Raw genomic sequence first — 6,450 nt, 5'->3', positions numbered from 1 at the left:
ATAAAATAATTGAAGATTGTAAAACTGATCATTTCTTTCCAAAGAACCAGAGTTAAGGCTATCTACATAAGGGGTTTGAAATGTATTAAAGATAAGGAATCAGGAGGGATGCCAAAACAAGGAAATTAGTTAAAGCAAAAATGGAACTAAATTGAGAACTGGAACTTGTAATTGAAATACTAATCTTATCCATCAAACAAAAGATGAACAATCATTCACTGCTGACTATACTGCTATAAAAATACCCTAACAAAAAACAAAGGCATCCACAATATATATATTGTTGTATATCGACAAAACATCTGCAAATATCAGTGAACTGAAGCAAATCAAAACTACTAGCAACAATATCTAAACGTAATGGTTAACAAAGAAAAAGTAGCGCATGAAATATCCTTTACAAAGCATATCTATAAAGATCTTGTCAACACAAAATAAGGAGAGAAACACTAGATTAGTACACAGATACATACTAGTCAACGTATATAATATTACACAGTTCAATTGATATGTTAGCATAGAGAGTAAAGGGAGCAACCTGTGCAGCTCTCAAAGACTGGTGCCGCCCAGTCTTGAAAGAAAGTCTGGGCTATCCGGATCATTGATTCCTCCACTGCAAAGAAGCATGCTCAATACATTATTGAGTTAACTTAGTTAGGGCTGAGCTTAAATTTTGAGCTCAACCTTTGTTCTGATTTGCATGTCATTTCTCAGGTGTGTGAAAAGAAAAAATCTGTCCAGTCTAATATTTGAATGGCTTAAAATTGTCTATTTTTTTTAGCTTACTTTGGGATGGAATGCGATAAAAATGAAGGCCATATTTTTGCCATTTCTATTCTGACTGCCAACAGCACAAAAAGGTATTTCATCATTTTTGTTGTGACCATTCCGACTCTCTCCGTCTGTCTTTACACTGTACTGCCACTGGGCTTCTGCTAAGACATAATCATGACGTCCGTTCCACATTGAAGGAAGAATCCCTGAACCCATAGCAAATACAGTTATTTATTTATTTATTTATTTTTTAAGCACTGCCATAAGGAAAAACACTTTTTGATAATGCACTACTGGTTAGATGTAAGCTGCATTTCGTTGTACTGGTTCTCCTTACTTGTGCAATGACTATAAAATTGAATCTAATCTAATCTGTCCAGCATAAAACTGGAATTTGAAAGGATGGTTGTTTTTGGTATCGAAGAGTGTCCGAAGTTTAGAAACACAATAACAAAATGTTATCACTCTATTAAACAGTGCTTATCTCCCCAGTAATTCCCCTAAAAACTATTTACATTCGTGTTTTTGTCTCAAATGACTGCGGCAGTTGGCCGTAAAGATGACCTGCTCTCAGAGTCTGACTCATCCTAACCTCAGTAAAGGTTAGGATATCTAAAAGAGACTTCTCCTTGGGCGAGACTTACTTTATTTTTTCAGCATACCTGAAAACAAATGTTACTGTCACAATATTGAGGGGACGCGAGTGCAAATGTATAAATGTTAAACATGGAGGTTTATTCCAGACGTTTTACCAAAGCATCCCCATAATGTAAAGGGCCCACGCTCAGCATCGTCAGCCTCATCTCGCAAACACTAGGCTATATAAGTGTGTTCACTCGATTTTCCTCAGAGCGAGCATTAAAATGACTCGCTAGATGAAATCTTTCAAAACTCTGTATCCATTAGGCCCACTCTTGTGGTTTTGAAAGGTCGAAGGACTGTGTTGGCTGAATGCCCTAGCACTCTGTCCTGCTGCTCTCTGTGCAACAACCGCTGCCTCCTCATTAGCGGTTCCTCCCTCATTCTGCGGTTCTTTGCGGCAGTGCCCCAATTCTGTGATCCGCTGCTTCTGTCTGGCTACTCTATGTGGAGTGTAACCTTTCAGCAGCGCGTCACAGGTAGCCTTATAATAATGAGTACAGAGCCGAAAATAGTGTTGGATTATCTGTGGCTTTGTAGACAAGCTCCAATCTTGTTGTGTTATAACTGGTAGGGAATTAATCTTTCGAAAGTAATTAAAAGAGTATTCCCCTCACGTAAACAGGAGCTATGCTACAGGGAACTCCCCTTCTGGACACACAATTATTAATTCAGAATTAAACAGATCCTATTAATCTGGGTGAGAAAGGCTCACGCTAATTTATAGATATGTTGGTGTACCCCTTTAAACATGGCGGTTCATTTAAATCTGCCTATGGGCCAATGCTTGTCAGACGTTATGAATCAAATGCAACATTATGGTCTCAGGAGGCAACATTTAATTAAAGTCCACTTTTGGGCCGATGCTTGACAGAGGTAATGAATAGAATGCAACGCTACACTCTCAGGTCAACATCCGCAGGTCATATGTGGACTATCTGGGATATGATGTGCTGCACATACTTGATGAAGACGGACTCCTTGACATCTCCCCATTGCACCTCCGCCGTGCTCACTTAATCTGTCCATCGTGTCCCCAAGCATCCCTCAAAACATTTGTAGCAGACTTGATTGATCCTCCTCTGCAGACAGTGCAAGAGAACTCCTGATTCGCTTTGGCAAATGGGTCATAATTTCATATTTTTCCCCAGACACAGATGGGAGGGTGGGAGGGGGCAGTGATGACCCCGGACACTTCAGACAGTAAAGTTCTAGTCCCTGAGCTTTGAGTCACCGCTCCCTGACATAGAGATGAAAGGGCTTGTTCTGGGGTGGACCCCTTATCACAGTGAGATTGACATGGCCATGATTTGTACTTGAGATCATGAGTTTTTCCCACCAAGCATGGAAAGAGAAAATGTTCTGTAGTATCACTCCTGTTAACATTTGTGCCCAGATTTTGTAAATGTCAAGCATATTATGTCACATGTTTACATGCACAGACAGCAATAACTAAGAAAGAGTACATAAATATAACAATAACCTGAGTACTGTCCATATTTTGGATATTCTGGCGAGGCTGTTCTGAACCTTTTGGAAAACGATTCTTTAGAGAACCAAAGAACCAGAAATGGTGCCTCAAATAACCATTTTTTAATGGTTCTTCCAGGCACCTTTGTCGGTTCTTTAAGGAATAATTTAATTAAATGGTCTGAAAGGTTCTTTGTGGAACAAGAAATGGTTTCTATGGCCTCACTCTGAAGAACCGTTTTCGGTTCCTGTTGGCACCGTTATTTCTCTGTGTGTACCCTGTTTTCTTCAAACAAATCAGCCGAACGTTCCTTTGAAACTTGGTATCCTGCCCACGGATAGAATGATACAACTCAAAATGTATAACAAGATTAAACCGGCAGCTGCCCTCTCCCTCTTCATATAGGTTGACTGTTGTGCACTGTTTAAAGAATCATCTAATGTGGCCGAGATGGGCCCCGGAATCACTATGAAACATTGACACTGGTCTGGCGCAATAACATCTTGAAACCCCTCCCCCTTTGTGACCGGGGTCTCCATTAAACAGCGTTTCTACTAAGAAAAAGGAGTCACAAAATGCAGAAGACGAAAACGCAAGGGAGGGACTGAGAAATTGCGGACCAAAAAAAGACAGGCCCTTCAGGCAGACGCTTACAAATGTATCACACTGACTGAAACGGCAGCCTTCAGCACCCATGATGGTTGTGGTGGTGGTCAGAGTGAGAAGGATGAGGAGATGGAGAGGTAAGACAGGGAAGGTGGAGGGAGAGCAGGAATCGCAGTACGCAGAAGCCAACAATGAGTCTGCCTAGCTTAATACAGTGCATTGAGAGATGATGAAATGCATTAGAAGCGATATATCATACTCTTGAGTCCAGGAAAAAAATCCTTCTGAATCATTACATTTAAAAACGCACAGCAACTGTGTTTAACATCTCACTGGTGCTATCAAAAAGTACTCAATACTTTACGTCCTGGTTTTTAACGAAACTTCCATGCGATACTTGTTGCTCTGAACATCTGAGCTACCATGTGCACTGATTTTGACCACAAGTTACTGTTCACAAATGATCATGCCTCCTACGAAAAATAAGATGATTCACCATACATTAAATGTAACCTTTATAGCTGTAAGTTTTAATTGCGTAAATGGATAAATAGACTGCATTTATAAAGCGCTTTTCTAACCAGTGGCTATTCAAAGAGCTTTACAATTATTGCCTGGCATTTACCCATTCATACACACATTCACGCACCGACGCTGTTGTCAGCTACAAGGCAACAGCCAGCTAGTCGTGAGCAATTAGGGGGAACAGCTCTTATTCAATTCAATTTTATTTTATTTGTGTAGACCTTAACCACCATTACAGTCTCAAAGGGCTTCACAGGCCGAATATTTATGACACCCCCCTTAGCTACCCAAGCCCCCACAAGGGCAAGAAAAAACTCAAAAAAAAAAAAAAAAAAAACTCTTGAAATTAGCAAGGAAGAAATCTTGGGCTCCAGGTGACACCTGTGATGTGTGATGTTGAACATGGTTCAAAGGTGAACTAAATCCGTCAGAGACATGCAAATGATTCCCTTCTAATGCAAATGATGTAAAAAAATAAATAAAGAAATGAACACATAAATACAAAAAAGAAAACAAAGCGCTGTTGTAATTTGCATTTCAAAACATTCTCTAAAACCAGCAGTAGTGGGTATAGGCAGACAGACAACATCACATGGTGAAACCGTAATGCACAAGTGTGTGTCCGTGTCACGTGAGAGAAATTAATCTACAGGTGTAATTGTTTTTTTGTTCCCGTCTAGCATATCAGTATTCAGAGGCTCGCACCACCGGTGCAAGGCTCTGTTACGCCGATTCCCCGAGACGGCAGACAGGGCACAATAGGGTTGCTATGGTGATGCAGCTCTCCCTCTTCCTCTTCCCCGTGTCCATCCCCATTTGAAACAGCTAACCCATATTAGCCTTTGGGACTTGAGTTGATTTGTAAGCACGGAGTCTCCGCGCTGACGTCGCCTCAGGCTCCGCCATAATGGACACGGGAGGGAATCAGGTGTCCGCTCCTTCGTTAACAGGGATGGGAGCCGGTTTCTGGGGGCTGAGTGGTAAATCGTCAGATGGTTTACAAAAACCAGCATTTGTAAACCTTCAGACGGTTTATAAATACCATTATCATACCCCAAAAAAGTATGCGCCGCCGTGTAGGAAAATTTGGGACTTAAAAAAAGAAGCGCAATGTACTATTTTATTATTTTTCTATAGAACAAACATACTTTAATGCGACACAAAACCACATCAACCACATATTCTCCCGAGGACATTCACAAATTTAAAAAACCACTGAAAATAAATCACCACAGGCAATTCAAATCTGTGAATGGGGATGGAGGAGTAACGATCCATGAAGACCAAAAGAACGATTCTCGCCCAACACTCCTACAGGGAGGGCCGTCCGCCGCAGACGCATTATGGCGGCAAGTCTCTTCGGGGTTACTAATGGACATCAGCACTCACCGACTCTACTACGGCACGCTCCGCGTGAGTGAGTGAGTGAGTGAGTCTCTGTAGTGGCTGTTGTTTTTTTGTGTGTTTGTGTGTGTGTGTGTGTGTGTGTGTGTGTGTGTGTGTGTGTGTGTGTGTGTGTGTGTGTGTGTGTGTGTGTGTGTGTGTGTTTGTTTGTGTGTGTCTGTGTGTGTGAGCAAGATTACATTTTTGTGTGTGTGTGTGTGTGTTTGTGTGTGTCTGTATGTGTGAGCGAGAGTACATTTGTGTGTGTTTGTGTGTGTGTGTGTGTGTGTGTGTGTGTGTGTGTGTGTGTGTGTGTGTGTGTGTGTGTGTGTGTGTGAGCGAGAGTTCATTTTTGTGTGTGCGTGTGAGTGTGTGTATGTGTGCACAAACTCGCCGGTGTTCATGGACACATGTTTTTCCATGTGCAGAGGGAGTGTATGCACACAAAAAGATGGTGGGTTCTACGCGCACACACACACACACACACACACACACACACACACACACACACACACACACACACACACACACACACACACACACACACACACACACACACATAGCCGGGAGAGGTGATGAAAGTCAGAGGCCAGCACTAAGTGTGTGAGGGTTAGACATGCTATTGGCCTTCGACTCCTCTCCCCTGCCACAAGCAACGCACCTTACACCGCCTCTATTTTTCACCATAACCCCCACCAGTAATTCATCAGACCGACCAGAGGTGAGCAGACTTCTCTGTCCTGCAAAAATAGAAGAAAAACCCTGTGTTTGTGTATGTGTGTGCGTGCATGTGTGTGTTTGTGTGTGCGTGCTTTTTGTTAGAAAAGTAACCAACCTTTGAAGTAAGAAGCCTTTCAAGGGTTGACATGGTCACCTCTACTGATGAGTGTAAACTTAGATGCAGTAACAGGTGCCCGTCATCGTAGAATGGCTTGAGAAGCCTAATGGAGAGATGCGTAATAGTTTGTGATGGTTGACTGTGCTCAGTCACAAAAACTGCTTTCAAAAGCGATTGAAACCTTTAATTCAATCAGATCAAGTGCATCAAATAG

Source organism: Gadus morhua, chromosome 1 (assembly GCF_902167405.1).
Source record: "Gadus morhua chromosome 1, gadMor3.0, whole genome shotgun sequence".
In the NCBI taxonomy this organism is placed as follows: Eukaryota; Metazoa; Chordata; class Actinopteri; order Gadiformes; family Gadidae; genus Gadus; species Gadus morhua.
This window is presented reverse-complemented; position numbering follows the sequence as displayed.